Genomic DNA, 18,318 nt, shown 5'->3' on the forward strand with positions numbered 1-18,318 from the left:
CTGGATCTCAAATAAATAACTTTCTTTTTATTCCAGATGAAGTACTTTAGGTCATTCAGAGTTTTACGAGTATGTGGCTAGCCTGGGGAAACAAGTTGCAAGTGATGAAGTATTGCTATTCATTCTACCCTTCAAAAATAAAACATAAGAGATAGGAGCTGTCTGTAGAAGAGAAACATGCAGCAACCAGTTAACAAATAATCCCTTTGACAAAAAACTGATGAACCAAGAGGATAGCCCCAGAGGGGCATGAGGAGAAAAGGAATTCCTGTAGAAAACCTGCTGTGCCTTTCCTGCTGACTTAGCCTTCAAAGAAATCATATCTAACAGTCTATAAAACAACAAACTGGAAATTTATCTCTATATTCTTTTACTATATTTTCATTTCCAAAGAAGAATTGTTTCCCATAGCTTGGAATTTGTTCATTGCATTTTTTTTTTCCAAAGATGTTGACTGCTAAGCATTCTGTATACAGCCAGGCAGTACGATCCTGTAATTAAATTCTATTTAGAAAACATCATCACTATAAAATTTTCTAAGATTAAAAATGACAGAGGAAAAAATCTTAAATGTCACATGAAAATAAGGAAGGAATGAGAAAGGTGACAGAACAGACAGAAAAATCGTTTAGCGCTTACAATATCCCATTATTTTACAGGTCACAGAATTGGTGTTATTTGATTGACTTTACCTTCTGTATCTATTAATAAATGTAAATTCCTTTATTGCTTTTCTACCGAAGACACTTTGAGCAGCCTCTTCTCCCCTCCCCTCCCCCCCTCCGCCCCTCTTTTTTCTTCTTCCTATTTCTCTGAATTGCTGGCAGTTAAAGGCACATTTGGATGCTTGCTATACAGAATATACAATTGGCCTCTTCACCAGTAGTTTACAGTAATTTCCTATACGTTGGACTGTGGACAGTGGGAAAAAGCCAATTTTAACATTTCCATGTTCATTCTAATTTTTTTTTTTTTAATTTTTTTTTTTTCCCAAGAGAAAGAGTGCTTTTAAAAAATCCAGGGTTGATAAATTGTAGTCCAGAGGTTAAAAAAACATATGTCTTGGAGGCTTGTAGCAAAGAAATCCCACTACATTTTAAGGATAGTTCTAGCAGAAAAACTTGCAGTTTCATCTGTTTTACAATAGCCATATATGTTCATTTTTAATTATAGCAATGTATCAAGAATTTGCCTTCAGGCTATTTATGAACCTGGAACTGAGTTTGTTTTGCAGCTAAGACTTCCACTGGACATAAGGAATGCAATATCACGTCTAGAAAGTGATGTGTGCACAGCAGTATAAATATGCAGTCCAAAGTATCCCTTTGGTCACAATGAAGATCTAAAGTAGACCCAGCAAATTTCAGTGATAATCCAAATTGACTTACAGCAAAGATCAGGTAGGAGGTGGTGGTAGGAGACAATCATGCAGGCTTAGAGGAGTTTGTGGCCATGCTGCCATCTTCCTTTCACTCTAGGTCAGGACAGTTGCATTCATTCTTCCAGGTCAGCTCTATTAATAGTCTGGTCAGAATTTTGGATGTAGCATAGATGCTGGTGTTAACTCAGATGTTTAGTGTGTACTGTTCAAAGGACTAAGCAAAAGGAATTGCAATGCAGGGCATTTTCTTCTTCTCCAGCATTACCACCTTTGGGTAGAACCATGTTGGGACTCCTGTTGCCTTCTTTTGGCTTGCATTTCAATCCTTAAAGTGACACAGTTGCAACAGGAGAGATGAAGACAAGCTTGTCTGAAAACTTTATGTTGCTCTCCTGAGAGCTGGAAACAGAATATGTATACCTCATCAAAGAGAAAAGAGCCAAGACTTGAAGGTTTCCTCCATCTTCCAATTCAGTCCTCTAATTTTTCTGTGGATTCAGCTGCAGTAACAAATTTACTACGCCTCAAAAAGTGATTTGGAGTGCTCCTGAGTTTCAGATGCCTAAGCAAAAAGTAGAACCATATGGTTGTAAGCACATGTGACATTAGGCAGGATTTGAAGAGGATTTGAGGAGGATTTTGAGGATTTTAGCTATTTACAGGTTTATAGGAAGATAAAATCTATTCTGCTGAAAAGTGGGAAGTTTTGGAGCACAAAAGCTCTTCCTCAATCTAAGTTAGAAGACTACAGAGCTAAATACAAAAGTATTTTAACTACAGATTACCACTGCTACATGGACATTATTTACCAAGACAGCTAACTTGGCTTGTATGTCTGTTTACAGAGATAGCTAACACTGGCTTCAGACGTGGTCAGATATCTAAATACCTTTATCTATACCAGATATCTGGTTACACAACGGAAATCTTAAGATTAACCAGAGAAAAAAGGGAAAATCCCTGGAGTTTCAATTTATTTTGAGAGCAAGTCGAATGAACGTTGCCTTTCTATATATAGTTTTACAACATTATTTTATTTGTTGCCAGCTACTCCAGTAAGAGTAGTGTTTGTTTCTTGTAAGTACATTTTAACTGTGTTTTCAAAATGATTTCCAGAAGATGAAAAATGTTTGGGACATGGGAAATACTGGCATTCAAGACAAAGTTACTGTTGAAAGGGATTTTGAGAAATAAAATAAACATTTTTTCTGAATAGTAAAAGTATATTACTGAAAGATCCCTAAGTACAGTAAGCACATTTTATTTTTCACATTTTTTTAATTTGTTCTTTACCAAAATCACAGTGATCTGAAACTTATAGCCAAACAAAGTTAACACAATTCTGTTGAGTTGCTGTGAGCACACAATAGTTCAGGTAATTGTCAAATTATCTTTATACCACATGCCATTTGTGCTCTACGTCCACAAGAAAACATTCTTCTGACCAATAGACCCTTGTGCCTATGTTCCTAAATGCAACAGAACACTTATTTTTTCCCCCCTGAATTTTGTCATATGAACAGTATTTTGAGCATGTATTCCTCTAATCTTTGCCAATATATTCTCTTCAAGATTCTGGAACAAAGAAATAAAGTTTTCTACCTCACCCTAGAGTGTCTCCTAAAAATGAGCTAGCAGCGTGCCCTTTTGGCCAAGAATGTCAATGGTGTTGTCATGGAGTTAACTAGATCAATCTATGCCCGTGACAGGAGGGGAAGTAGGCCCCTGGGCCCCATAAAATGGGAAGGAAAAGGGAAAAGGGATAGTGAGATGAGACCTGGGCTCAAAGAAGGAAAAAAACCAGCAGCAACGATCTATCGAGGAAAACTAATTTTACTAACTATGATATCGGAATGCAAGATAACACAAAATAATACAATCTAATTGAAATGGAGACTAATAAATCAAATAAGATAGGGGAGAGGGAGTTCCTGAGACCGAGTCAAACCTGAAAAGCTTGGAACAGCTAGGAAAGCACCCTCCAGCACCCACTGCAAGGCAGTAAGAGACCATCCCACCCAGAAGGGCCAGATCCCATGACTTCCGTGATGTATAGAGACAGGTACCTGGAACTGGAGCAATAACACTTTAGCTCCCAGTGCACTACATGATGTTACGATGTGGAATACTGAAAACCAAAAAAACACAAAACCATGACAGCTATCAATAACAGCATTAAAAAGAGCATGGCCAGCAGGCCAAGGAAGGTGATTCTCTGCCCTGTTGAGGCCACATCTGGAGTACTGTGTCCAATTCTGGGCTCCCTGATTCAAGAAAAACAGAACCACTGGTGAGAGTCCAATGGAGGGCAAAAGATGATGAGGAACCTGAATCATCTCCTTTATGAGGAAAGACTGATAGACCTGAAACTGTTCAGCCTGGAGAGGAGAAGGCTGAGAAGGAATTTGATTAATGAGTATAAATACATAAAAGGTGGGTGACAGGTGGTTGAGGTGGGGTCTTTTAGGTGGAACAGGACAAGGAGCAATAGGCATGAACTAGAACACAGGAAGATCCATCTGAACATGAGAAAGATTTTCTTTACTTTGAGGGTGACAGAGCACTGGAACTGGAACAATCTGCACAGAGAGACTGTGGAGTCTCCTCTGGAGATATTCAAAACCCAACTGGATGGTTTCCTGTGTAACCTGCTATCAGGAACCTACTTTAGCAGGAGGGTTGAACTCACTGGTCTTCAACTTTCAACTCCTACAATTCTGTGATTCTGTGAATATCATAAACTGTGGTGAAAATGTCATTGAACAGACTACTTCATCCTCCATTTGTTTGAGACAGGAATGATGCACTCAAAAAATGAAGATATCATAGATCTGTTGAAAGACAACAAACTGAATGGACTGGAGGTGATGACAGGAGATATCAGCAGAACATGTAGGCCATATTCAAAAGGCTATGTTCTAAACTGTAAATAGTTTGGCCCCCACAGATATATATATATATTTTTAATTTACTTTGTGATATGATCAGTTATATTAAATTCTTAAAGTAAGTAAGAAAAAGTTGTTGCACCCGATGGATCCAAAGATAAAAGTAGCTATTGTGACTTCAGTGCTCCTGTGAAGCAGAATCGTTGAAAAAAACAAGGCTGTTCACACACCAAGCACAAAGTTAAAATGGAAAGTTTTAGAACTAGCACTCACTGCCTTAAAACAATATACTGATCCCTACTGCTAAACCAGTTTATATCACTTCCAAAATACTAAATTTTAATTTGAATTTCTTCCAAAGTATATGGGAAATATCAACTATATTTTATTTTCCATGCAAGACACTAAGTAGTTTTTTGTCTGTTTTTTGGGGGTTTTTTGTTTGTTTGTTTCTATTTCATCCTCCATTTGTGGCTGTAGTTGTTTAGCATTAAGAAATATATGTGAGCTAATATCTTATAGGGAAGAAAAATGACAACTTATACATAAAGATGAGAAAGGTAAGACTATAAGAGAAGTATTTATTCATCTATGAAGCTGACCATGATGACAATGATGATACCCCATCAAACATGCTTTTTTGTTCAAAATGAGCACCATACTTTATTGATTCCCAGTGAAATTGCACTGAGATTAATCAAAATACCAGCTGCCCCATTTATTGAGCTGTGAAATATTTCTATTCATTGTGCAGCTGTGTGAACCTGAACTAATCTAAAGGGCAGATCATCTATATGAGAGCTCAAAATAGTTTTATTGCAGGCAGTTTGCCTAAGTATTAAATATTCCCAGCTCATGTGGGATTCTGAGATAGGACTTTCACCAAAGAAAACAATGCTTGCTGAATGGAGTGCAGATTGGTGTCAGTTTGTTGTATATACATGGAAATTACAGAACCTATTAAACATACACAATTTTAGAAGTGCTAGGAAATTTCATGCCTACACAGTATGTCAAGGAGCCCATCACCTTGCATATGTTACCTGTGTTTTGCAAAATGATATCCACTGTGTGGGTGACAATTCAAGTTTTCCTGATAAAACCATGTGTTTATCTACCGAGTGTTAACCATGCAAGAGGTCAGAAGGGAACAGTATAGACAACTAATTTGTGTTTTTGACAGATGGTAAGTAATAAATTAGCATTAAAATCAGCCAACCAGCTTAAAGTTTTAATTTTAATGCCAGCAAATATGTATACTGCTCTGGGAATTATGCTCTAATTAACCTTAAAGCATGTAGTACTGCTCTTTTACAGATAATGGGAGAATTAAGTGATTGCAACAGATTTTATGGTCATTATCAAAATACAACTGTTAATAAAAATTCAAGAAAACATATAGGAATACTCAAATATGTGAAATGAAATCTCTCTTCTCGGCAACTTTTTTCTTGATATGTTTTCTATTTTTTGTCAAATTTTATCTCCAAAGATAAATAGTGCAGTGTTTTTCTTTGGTGAATAGTCACAAACCTCGGACCATATAGCTTGAAAGGGAGGAAAACCCAGTAGGAATAAATGAATTTTTGTATGCATTTAAATATGCACTGTGAAAAAAGTGAAATTTCAGAAAATGTTTTATATACATAATATACATATAAATATTTGTAGAATAGCCTTATTAACACCAATTTGGGAGCTCTGAATGAGGTTTGAAATGAAATCTATCACTTTGTAGTTTCAAAGACTGTATTCAATCACAACCAGACTTTCAGGTACTGAACTAATAATACACGAGCAAAAATACTTGACTGGGGGGTATCTGTAAAGAAAGATAAAAAGAGAGCATGTGGCATGTGGGTATTTATTTCCTGATGTCTATTTAGCACAACCCCAGAATCAAGTAGTACTTTGGCCTTTTATTCTTCCAACCATCATTCATTTCACACTTGATAAGGCTATCCTGAACTGCAAAGTACCTCCTGGCACTCTCTTGATAGAACAGAATGGATCAATAATGTATTTTACAGACAGCTGATAACGATACAAAATAGGAAGACGAAATGTTTTGAGAATGACTGCACTGATCCCTGGGACAGAAAGGGGAGGAGTGGATGAATGAATGAGTGCAGGAACAGGGAATGAGACAAGGCAATTGTCATAACCCCTGGTCTGAGATGAGAGTAAGGAATACTCCTTGGAGCAAGATGAGCCAGAAGATGAGACATTTGACATTGGGTACTGAGCTCATAAACAGCACTGGTCTTCAGCAAAAAGAATGACAGAGACATGACAGACACCCATGCCACTGGGGAGAAGGTGTTAAGGGACCTGAGAAGGATTTCAGAGAGAAAAGAAGATACGAAGGACAGAGCCATGAGCTAGCACCCAGAGTTACTCACAAAGAAGTCTTTGGCACAGAACTAATCTGAAATAGCAGTAGCCTTGCCAGGGGAAAAATTATGTCCAGGAGTTGTCTGAGAAAATGACGTTGGCACAGGTCTAAAATGTATTGATTTATTACTGCATATAACACATTCTAATATGTTGTAGTTTTCCCTTGTAACATACAATTTACCTTTAGATATAGTACCTTCATTTTTAGTGACTGCCTGAAGATATGAGAATAATCTTTCAGAATCTTTAAAACTAAGAAGAGACCTATAAAGATCTTTTTCAGTGCATCTTAACCATATATTTCTCGTTATAGCCTGAATTAAAATAAGGATTTGAGATGACAACAGAGTATTTGTAGGCAACATTATTACTTTGGCACTGCAACAGAAAAAAAAGTAAAAGCCTTCTAAACGCATATTCTTTCACAAGTTTTCCTGTAAAGAAATATCCTTTGAAAAAAAAAGCACGTTATTTATGATATTTAAAATCTTTTCAGTTCCATAATTTTTATCTGCTAGGGATTACGATACAAAATGAATTAATAAGAAAATCCATTTGCAATATTCAAGACTAAATTGAAAACAAAGAAATTATAAGGTATAATGGAAAGAAAATACATAACAAAAAAGTATGATTTACTGTCCCTAGAGTGCTAGTTTTCTCATTAATTTTCTGAGTATATACAATAGCATGTGTCAGGAACAAAGAAAAAGAGAGACAGAACAGAAAGCTAATGAAAGGAAAAACTAATTACATGAGGGAATATGAGTGAAATAAACAGCTTTTTGCTGGTTTGGTGAAGTGTGTAGAGAAGATCCTATTGAAGAGCTATAAAGAAGTCCAAATTATTACAAAAACCACATGATAAGTCCCAAACTTTCAGACAACAAAGAGGATCTTATAACACAGGAATGCCCAAACTGCATTCAGGAGCAGTGCAAATGCAGCCCATTAATCAACTGTCCAAGCAGAATTATCAGCATCCAGGATGCAGGCATAGTTCATTCCAGGTAACAAAAACATTGCAGCCGTAAGAACTGGGGATCTGCTTCTTCACTAGCACAGCAAATTAGTAAAAATAAAAAGATGTAAGGAAAAATAAAAATAAAAATAAAAATAAAAATAAAAATAAAAATAAAAATAAAAATAAAAATAAAAATAAAAATAAAAATAAAAATTAAAATTAAAATTAAAATTAAAATTAAAATTAAAATTAATAAAAAATCCTACAGGAACACAAGAGCTCAATTGGGAGAGGAGATTTTTGTGTACAGTACAGAAAAATGGGGCAAATTGTAGCAAAATTTGGGCAAATGGAGAATGGATGTAGAAAAATTTTGGGGGTGGTAATGTATCGATAGAGCAAGATATTTACATCTAGGACAGATGTAGCTGGTAACAGCAGTATGATGAGCATGAGTATATCGTGGGTATTATCATGCGAAAATTTCCAACTCAGTTTTGCCATGTCAAAAAGAATCCATCCTAATGAGGAGAAACAGCAGTAGGAATTGAGTACTGAATTTGTCTGCATACTGTGAATGGCTTTTAAACACTTTTGCATATTACAGATGTATGCGTTTTCCAGCTATTTTGCATTACCAAGAGTTTTGTCCATAAGGGCTCAGTGCTTTCCTTTGAAATGTGAAGCCATCACACATTAGTTACGCACACACGCTTGTATTTTGCCACAGCATTAAGCTTTATATTCATTTAATAATTATGCATGGTGAAAATGCAGAGAAAAGGGTACTTTTGGCTTCAGACGCATCTGTTCTTTTGAAGCCCAAAGACCACTTCAAAACAAACAGCTATTTTATGTTTATATATAGAAGCATACAAAATATAATTTAAAATGAAAATCATAATTAATCTATTTGGTACTTTTGATGTTTAATTAATGGATCCCCTAATTATTGAAAATGGTAGCAGAACAAATAGTAAGCATGTTGGTTTGGAGCATTTTCATAAGGATTTCAGCACACATGGCATGCAGCAATATGTGCATACAGGAAAGCACTATGGGATTATAGAATATATTGCCTTTTAAATACAACAGAGCTCTGGAAATTAAGCTTTTCTAAATACTTGAGTACACATTTTGGAGCTTTCATTCTATTGTGGGAATATCCATGGATTAAAGTTCTTAGCAGTATACATTCAGACACAATGAAGTATGATGACAGCGAAGAAATATCTCATAAAAACAGGGTTATAGATGTAGGAAGAATCTGAGACGTGAACTTTGATATGTGGCTCTGAGTCACATAGCAGTTGTGTTATTATTTTCAAATACATTTACAGTGATGTGATTAAAAGTACTGAATATAATTCCATTCTATCTATTCTTTATTCTTTCCATCAGTTCTTTCCTAAAGCAACAAATTTCTTTCTATACATGAAACTAGTTTTAATTCAGTAAGATAATATTAATCCTTCTTAACTTCCTAACAGCAATTTTCTGTGAGATTATCCTTTCTTCTTCTTCAGCAAATACATAAATCAGGACCATTTACAGGACAGGACGTGATCTGCGCAGCAGACATGCTCAGACTTCTGCTGATGCCCATTATACTGGTAGTAATTTGCTATGTTTACAGATTTGCAACTGCAGAAAACATGCTAGCGGAAAGAAAATATAACAGGAACAAAAGGGAAATCTGGGGAAATCCCCAGATTTAGTACTTCCTTAGCAGAGACCACAAAGAACAAGGTGATTCAGCTGTCAGAATAAGCTCTTTCCAGTGAGCAATGAGCTGTGCCTCATGCCAAGGATACAAACAACCAGGTTCCTTTATGAGTTTTCTGCTGCCATCTCAATTGAAAACCTGCTCCAGATGACAAGTTCTTGAAAAGCATTTTGTTTTTGTTTTGTTTGTTTTGACACTTTGCTTGAGGAGTTTTGCCTGTTATGAAAAACCAATAAAGGCACTGAAATTTGACACAAATTAAAATAAGCTTTTTTTTTTTTTTTTTTTTTTTTTAATGATTTATATCCACAAACTCTGTTTCACTGTTGCAGATATTCTGGCATTTTCATATTCATTAGAAAATCAATCTTATTTCTAGTCTAGTCTTCATTCTATAATAAAATAATAATTAAAAAAAAAAAAAAAACACAAATGCACAAGTATCTATCTAAAGACTTTTAGCCAGCACTATGACTCCATACATCATTGCAGAAAAAAAAGTATTTCTCAAAGCTGATCATGAAAAATCAAGTTGACTAAGAAGATAATATTGGAGAGAATTAATGGGGTCTTCAGTGAATGTTATGGGTCGGACTAGGTATTTGCAGCAGATTCTAGATTGTTTTAATAAACGTCATTGGCAATACCTCTGCTATTGTTAAAGAAAATATCTTTAAATCCAGTACCTTGTCAACTAGAAGGCAATACAGTCTGAGCTTTAAAATCTTTTTCACCCTCACCATCACATTTGGAAGCAATGTTGTGACACTGAAAGATGTATTTCTCCTTTCTGATGAGCTTAATTAAGAAGAAACAAGCAGTCCTAGCTAAAGGACTGAGTTCATAATTCCAGTCCCTTACAACCAACTGCCTCAGCACAGCTGCACAGTCCTCACATCGTCTTGCTACCTTTCCTGCTCTTTCCATGCACAGAAACATCACTTGTTGGAGTGTGTCCAGAGAAGGGCCACAGAAACAATCCAAGGGATGGAACACCTCTCATAAGAGGACAAGCTGGGAGAGCTGGGGCTGTTCAACCAGGAGAAGTCTCTGGAGAGACCTGACAGCAGCCTTTCAGTATCTAAAAGGGGGTTATAAGAAAGAAGAGGACTTTATAGAAATGGCTGTTGTGATAGGACAAGGGAAAATGGTTTCAAACTAGAACAGGGGAGATTTAGACTGGATATAAGGAAGAAAAAAAAAGTTATAATAAGAGTGATGAGGTACTGGAATGTTTTGCCCAGGGAAGTGGTGGATGCTCTGTCCCTGGAGATATCCAAGGTGAGGCTGGATGGTTCTCTGAGCACCTTGACTCAGCTGTAGGTGTCCCTGTTCATTGCAGAGGAGTTCCAAATGACTACATGACCTTTAAGAGTCCCTGTAAGCTCTAAGAGTTCAATGATTCTATATGCAGATTGCTACACAGGAATGCCTCAGGCATTCATCACCAAATGTTGCATTCTCATCTTGCTTGATGATACCACAATACAAAACTTCCTCATCATGCTGGCCTGGCCTTTCCTGCTGGACATAACATGATGCAAAACTTTGCTTTACCACTTCATCTTGAAAAAATCTGCACGTTGTTATGTCAAAGTATGCAACGCTTCCTAAAACATTAGAAAACTTGTTATCCATTGGAGTCTTTTATCTTCGAAGCAGAACGTTACACCTGCAGCTATGGGAATTCATAATTTTTCCATTACCACTTGAAACTCACTGTTCCCTGTAACTCGGCTATCAACACAGGCAAACACCTTCAGCTTTTCAGCTCCAGCCATTATCTTGACAAACTTGAAATGGGACTTAGTCAATAAATGTTCTTTCTAGCAGCAAACTTCAACTAGTAAATCATAAATATTTTATAAGAAACTATAGACCATATTTCCCAGTGGACCTTCAGTTTCACTGTCTCTAAAAAGAAAATCAGTAAATTACTCTTACACATTCCCTTGATAGCTGTAACTGTCATCCTGATAAAAAATGAAGAAATTAATACCTACTAAGGATAGGCAAATATCTGGAATTATGTTATTCAGATGGGTAATTGTGCTGGGCCACCACTAAACCTAAACAGAGTCCCATACTTGTGCTACTCCTTTCAGTGGTTATTATTCTGAGAAGAATCTTTTTGTGTACTAACTCCATAGAAATACTTTCCTTCCTCCCCCCACAATATGCCAAAATAGTAAATTTTAGTATGTAGGTATTATGCAATCACTGCACTTATCTCTGGTGGATGTGCATGTTCTAAAAGCTTTCTGGTAATTTATGCCAGTATTATTTATCTTGGTCTCTTCCCCCCCTCATTTCTCATGACAAAACAGCTTATAATGACCAAAGACCTTTAAGCTATACTGGCAAAAGAGTATTTCCTTGGACTGACAGCAAAGTACATCAAACATAAGCTTTTCTTTTGTCTATGCATTATGCATCTATGTTATATACTGAGATTTCTGTCAGAATAATTGTATTGAATAATTTCATTTTTCTTTCTCAGATCACGAGAGTATGGTGAGTTGTGAGTGCAGATAGGCCATTTACTTCTGTTAGATTGCACACTTCATTTATTTCAAGATTGCTAATTGTTAAAATTTTTGATGTAATGAAATCCCTATGAATATTTTCTGAAAGTGCTTTGTCATTGCATTTACTTGCCCAGAGTTATAGTATAGTGCAAACAATGGAAGCCATCTGATTACAGAGAGATTAGCATATTTTTTCCTACAAAGATGAATTTTCAAGACTGAAAACTAAATAAGCTAAAAATTGTTCAGAAAAATTAAAAAACAAAAAACAATGGCTTTTATAAAATATTACACTCAGTAGTAATAGATGTTGGTTAAAATTTTGGTGGCTAGATGACAGCTCCAGAAGACAACAGAATTCAGAATACTTGTCTACCTTGGAACAGATAATATCAGAAGAACTAAATCCTGTTTCTTGAATGACTTCACGCTAAATCTGCAATGAAACTCAAGGAGGGATTCATTTCAACTAGTATAGAATATGTTTAAGTTATTACTTTTGACTTTCTGCACATAAAGTGGGTAGAAGCAAGCTCATCTAGGATGCTGTTCATGCATTTTTTTTTCTGCTAGCTGCCTCAACATCAGATGAACTTTAACCAAGATTCACTCCTTCTTCGGTTCTGTCACTGTGAAGCTGTTTGGATTGGAGAAAGTTTGTATGGTGATTGTGCTGTGCCACTTAGCCTAAACATCAGAAATCTCCTTTTACTTGTTATTAAAAAGGCAATATTGACAGAAATCTAGGATCCATACTCTTGACACAAAGACTGTTGGACTGCTCTGAAGAGCTCAGGGTAAACAGAAATTAATGGCAGCTGTGGTCTCAGGTCCCTTTATTCTGTTCCCAGTTAATCTTGGTAATGTAGGCCAGTAAAAAACTTTCGCCTTCACAGTTATTAGTAGCAATTAATCCTGAAATCACTTAGCACATTACATTTCAGAATACTAGCCAGAAGTTCATTAAAATTACTCCTAATGAAACATCTTTCCTCTAGCATATGCTAAGAGGTTAATTTCTTGTACACTAGATATATCTGTCTCCTTTGGGAATAGATAGCTACATATTCTCATGAATTGTTACTGTTTAATCAGTTTCTATAGATCCTATCCATTCTTAGTTTTTACCACCATTTCTTATCTTTGAGCTTGAAATGTGCTGTAGTTTATAAGCTTCTCAGTTACAGAATTTGCAGTTCTGACAATACCTTATTAATTTTTTTTTCTAAAGTGGGCTACAATTACAAAGATTTACAATCTTTGCTACAATTCCCGGAAAGATTTTTTAATACATATTCAAACATCACAAAAGAACAAAGTGTGGAGGATACCATTTATTTGGGTAAAATGGTATGCTTCCAGTTAAATCTGAAGATTTCCTCTGGAAAAGTATAATCAGTCTCACTTTTAATCTATTACAACTGACTTAGATTGTAAGATTTTAATTGGATTAACTGTCCTTGTATGCTAAACTTTTCTTCCAGTGTCAGTCACCCCTTATAAAGTCAGTGCTTCATTTCTCAGTGGTAGAATCCCAGAGATTTACAGATGAGTTTTAAAGTGAAGGAGAAATCAAGGACATAGTGTGAACAGACTTTAAACATACCTTATTCTGTCAACACAAACATATGCATCGTAGCATCTGTAAAACAAAGGTGATCGCAAACAGAACAAAACCAATATCCACCCCAGGAAAAATGTCATTACACAACACATGGTATGTAGTGAAGCTCTCACTTTGGGAAATTTATTCAGATTCTAAAGAAAGGAAGAAACTCTCATGCTGCTTATACAGCATATTTCCAAAGGATATTGTCTCAGCTGCAGTATAACAAAATGTAAAACTCACAGGAAATCATCTTCTGCCAACACAGTGTATTTACTTGCAAGCTAGGAAAAGAGCTTGGCAGACAACGTGTAATAATGCCATCTACTGCTACCTGCCAAACATAATCTGCTTAGCTGCAAAACAATGTCTTGTTTCTGTTTTTTACAAAGTTCTTATGTGTACAGATTGACCTTAGTTTTGAGCGGAATGAGAATTTGACCTGAGCAGTGTTGAAGCAGACTGCTCCATGTCCGAATATTTTGAGACCACTCATTAAACTGGCACGCATATATTCATAATGTGTAAATTCATACTTTCATTCCACTAACTTTAAAATTGATTTTTCATCAAAAATACAATATAAAATCTCAATAATCCAACAAGAGTTTTGCAAATCTGTAATGCTTCAGATATTAAGTTTTGAGACTAAGAAAAGGAAAATAGGAATTACTTTTGTCACTATTTTCAGCAGTATTTAAATCACATTTTGAATGAAGTGATCTATTTAGAGGAAACACACAAGAAAGTAGCAACAAAGTAACATGTTTAGCTTTATAAAAATGTAAGCATGAAAATAAGTCTTCCCTTATTCTTTATTAATTACATAGAACTGTAACTCCGTATTTAATCATAAAAATACATGTTTATTATTCAATTTTACATTTTTATATTGAATTACCTAGGGGATTTTAAAATTAATTTTAAACATTTATAGTCAAATTTTTAAATTTGGTACATAAAATTGTAGTTTTGAGTCTATATGCATCAAAGCAGAATACTTAAATGTGCGCTATGGCTTTTTTAACCTTTTCCATTCAATTATCTGGAGCATCTCCCATATGAGGAAAGGCTGAGTAAGCTGGGTCTGTTCAGCCTGGGGAAAAGAAGACTGAGAGGGAATCAGATAAATGTTTATAGATATCTAAACAGAGGTGGGAGGCAAATGGATGAGGCCAGGCTCTTCTTGGTGGTGTGTAGAAACAGGACAAAGACCAATAGCCTAAAACTTGAACATAGGAAGTTCTGTACTAGTATGTGGAATAATGTCTATACAGTAAGGATGACAGAGCAGGTTGTCCAGAGAGGTTGTGGAGTCTCCTTCTATGGAGATATTCAGGATCCAGCTGGAAACCTACTTGTGAGATCCATTATAGGGTACTGGCCTTGTAAGGGGGGTTGGACTCAATGATCTCTTGAGGTCCCTTCCAACCCCTGTGATTCTGTGATTCTATGATTCTGTGTGACTCTGTGATCCCTCCCTGAAGTTAAAAATGGGACTTTAGTTCTCTTGTTTCTCTTCTTATGTATTTATTTACAAAAGGAAAACCAAAAGCACAGCAAAGAGAAGATATGAGGAAGAGAGTTAGAACATGTCAAAGACCTGGAAGAATTCCCTTCCCCTGAAAATCTGAAAATCAGCTGATAATATAAAACATATGACTATGTTTCTTGTGGGTTTCCATTTACTTTTCTATGACAAAGTGCTTTAGGGTTTTCCATCACTTATAAACGTAATTTCACTGATAGCAATGCAAAACCCAGCAATTTCTCTGTCAAATGAGATCCATTGTAAGGTTTGCTCTGTATTGTTTATATTTTCTAGGTATTCTGATGGTGTGAGGCAATTTCACACCATCAGAAAATTTGTTTGTTTACAGAAAATGTTACAAACAATTGTATGTTTGAAAGTTGAATCTAGATAATTATTGCTCTGAGAGTCTAGCTGGAGTTTGAGAACTGCTCTGAATCACATTTCAAGATCAGTCAACTCTTCTTCTAAAATACATGGCATCCAGTTCGTGATGACATGAGTTTCCTCTTTCTGAGTCAAGAAATAATATCTTCACTAAATAATTCATAGAAATAGACCCTTATCGCCTTACTAGCTTATTCAGCATAAAGACCTTGAACAGTATTTCACTACAAACACAACAGACTTGAGAATGGAATATCAACCCTATTTAATTAAAAGTAGCCTTGTTAATTCCAGGAGTCACTGAAGGCTCTAGGAGCTGACTCATCATACTCAAGATTGTGACCTTTTAGGGGGTTTGCTGCTCTGAAATCTGTAAAACTATCAGATTTGAAGACAGTGGACAGCCTTCACTCTTCAAGCTTCTTTAAGAAGCCTATTTTTGCTGTAATATGAGTCTTATGAGTCAATAATGTGTTCTGGGGAAGAAGAATGCTATGTAGGAAACTACTGAATTAGGCTGTCCTTATTTATATATTTAAACAAAAACTAAAGGTTTCAGAGAGTAAATTCAGAAACTGAAAAAAGAAGTAATTTCAATGAAAAACTTATTCTTTCTCTTAAATAACCTGACAGAATTTATCTTCAAAATCTGGTATTATTAATAAATATTTCAATAATCTTGCTCAACAAAATCATAAATAGGTAACTCATTTTCCATCCTTCAAAAAACCTACTAGATGCAGAAAGTGTAAGTCCTATTTTTTAGTATAATCTGCTATTAAACAAGGACACCAGAAAAACTCTTAATCTTGGTCTTACAGTCACATTCTCTTAAGTAGAAAGTCTTCTCTGTTCCCATATTCCAAACACAAAGAAAAACAGTCAGAGACTAGTTGTTGATCAGTAGGTGGCATAAGTTTTTCCTGACTCCCCACAATCACAGGGCTTTATACAGTTCCTATTTAAACCAATAAGAGCTTTTCTAGCAGCCACAATGGGAGAAGGACTGGGCAGTATTTTGTAATAGCAGGTCTTATGTGTAGAGTAACAGTAATTTTTAAATCATTACTACCAAACAAAATGAACATAAAATGTCCTCCCACAACATTAATGGTTTTCCAGCACTTGGCCAAAGATTTGCTTCATTAAGAAAAGGGCAGAGTAAATCAGTCCACACCTGCATTAACTTTAATATTAGACCTGATGCCATTTGAAATATATTAAGCATTTTTGTTGCCCTTCTCAATTTTGACCATAAAAACATGTTGCCACACTGAAAATAGGTGCATTCTCTCCCTCCTCTTGCCTCTAGAAGGAAAAATAATAGGACAGCATCCTTCCATGAGCAGAAAGCTGCCATTTTTTTGCTACCTAGCAGCATCCTTTTCTTGACTGAAGCATCTGCTCTCATTTCCGTGCTTTGAAGTGGCATATTAGTGAGTCAAAGTAGATATTAGTGAGGAGTGTAAATCTTATAGTACTCACTGCACTACACTAACTGGTTGAACTGTGTCTCTGCCTTAGCACAGCAACATGTATATAACATATATGTATACATCTCACTGGGACTAAAAAGCATTCATGAGAAAGAACAGCATGAAAGACGTAGATGCACCTGATTCTCTATTCACGTTGAGAGGTCTGCTAGTAGCCCTTATAATTCTCAGTACTGCTCTTTTTTCTGTTTGAGTTGCACAAGTTTCCCTTGCAAAAATGCAAAGATGTCTGTTCTTTATGGGCATATACGACATTTTGGAATATTCTGCTTCTGAGCAAGGAAAGATAACACAGTCTGATTACTAGGCTACAATCTACAAGCTCTCTTTTCCCCTGAAAAGCGCTAGTATTGCAATTCCATGCAAAAAGAAGAGAGAGAATAAAGGAAAAGGTGGCTTCTTATGCATCCTCCCTAGACTTGTGTGCTAGCTGTGAGACCTCCTTTAACAGTTCTCTTTTATAAAACTATTTAGGTTAACAGGCCTCTGAGAACTCATTAGTGAAGGCGACACAAACAGCAAGCACTGCAGGAGTGTCTTTGCTCAGGCAAATCAAGGAGCAGTACAAAGTTGCTGGAGATTTGCAGGAAATGAAACTGTTGCTAAAGTCATGTATTCAGGAAAGTATTATAAGATGAAATGGCATAGTCATTTTTACCATCCATTAGGGAAAAGAATAGGAAAAGGATCCTCTGTCTTCATTTTTCTTTGCCATCTCTCGTAAGTCTCTATAATAGAGTTGACAAGATTTGTAGAGGATCAAATTCACTCTTACTGAGCACTGCACCTTGTACAAATCAATGAAGAATAATGAAGAGTCCACAACTTCTTTTTTTCTTTGGCTGCTCAGAGTATCCCTGGGGCTTTCTGACAGAATTTCAAGACAGTCTTCTGTTCATTTTCTCCAGCTAAACCCTTTGATCTAAGAAAGACTATAAACTCCATAGAAGTGCTGCCTTTATGGCTCCCAGATTCATCCATTACAGGAGAACAAAGTAAACTTGATTGTTATCCTTTTTTTTTTTTTTTTTTTTTTTTAACATCCTTTAACAGAATACTTTCCCTTCAATTAACATTAAGAAACCCCATTGGCCATGCCTTTCTTCATCTCCTGATACTGCCTCAATGTCTTTCATCTTGCTGCCCATAGTAGACTTCGTTCTATGGAATTCCAATCCATGTCTATACCATGTTCTTTTAGGTAGAACTGTCTAATGTCAAAAGCCTCTCATGTGAGTGAATGGTTATATGTAGCAAAGTTTTGGCAGAAAGGGTGGCTGCAGGAGTGGTCCCTGTGAGCAGAACCCAGCAGCTGCCCTAAATCAGATCTGAGCCAGTTCCAGCTCCAGTGGGACCTGTCATTAGGCAGAGCTGAGCCTTGAGCAACATTGGTTGTGCTTTGTGAATGTGGATC

This window comes from Lagopus muta, chromosome 1, assembly GCF_023343835.1.
Source record: "Lagopus muta isolate bLagMut1 chromosome 1, bLagMut1 primary, whole genome shotgun sequence".
Lineage (NCBI taxonomy): Eukaryota > Metazoa > Chordata > Aves > Galliformes > Phasianidae > Lagopus > Lagopus muta.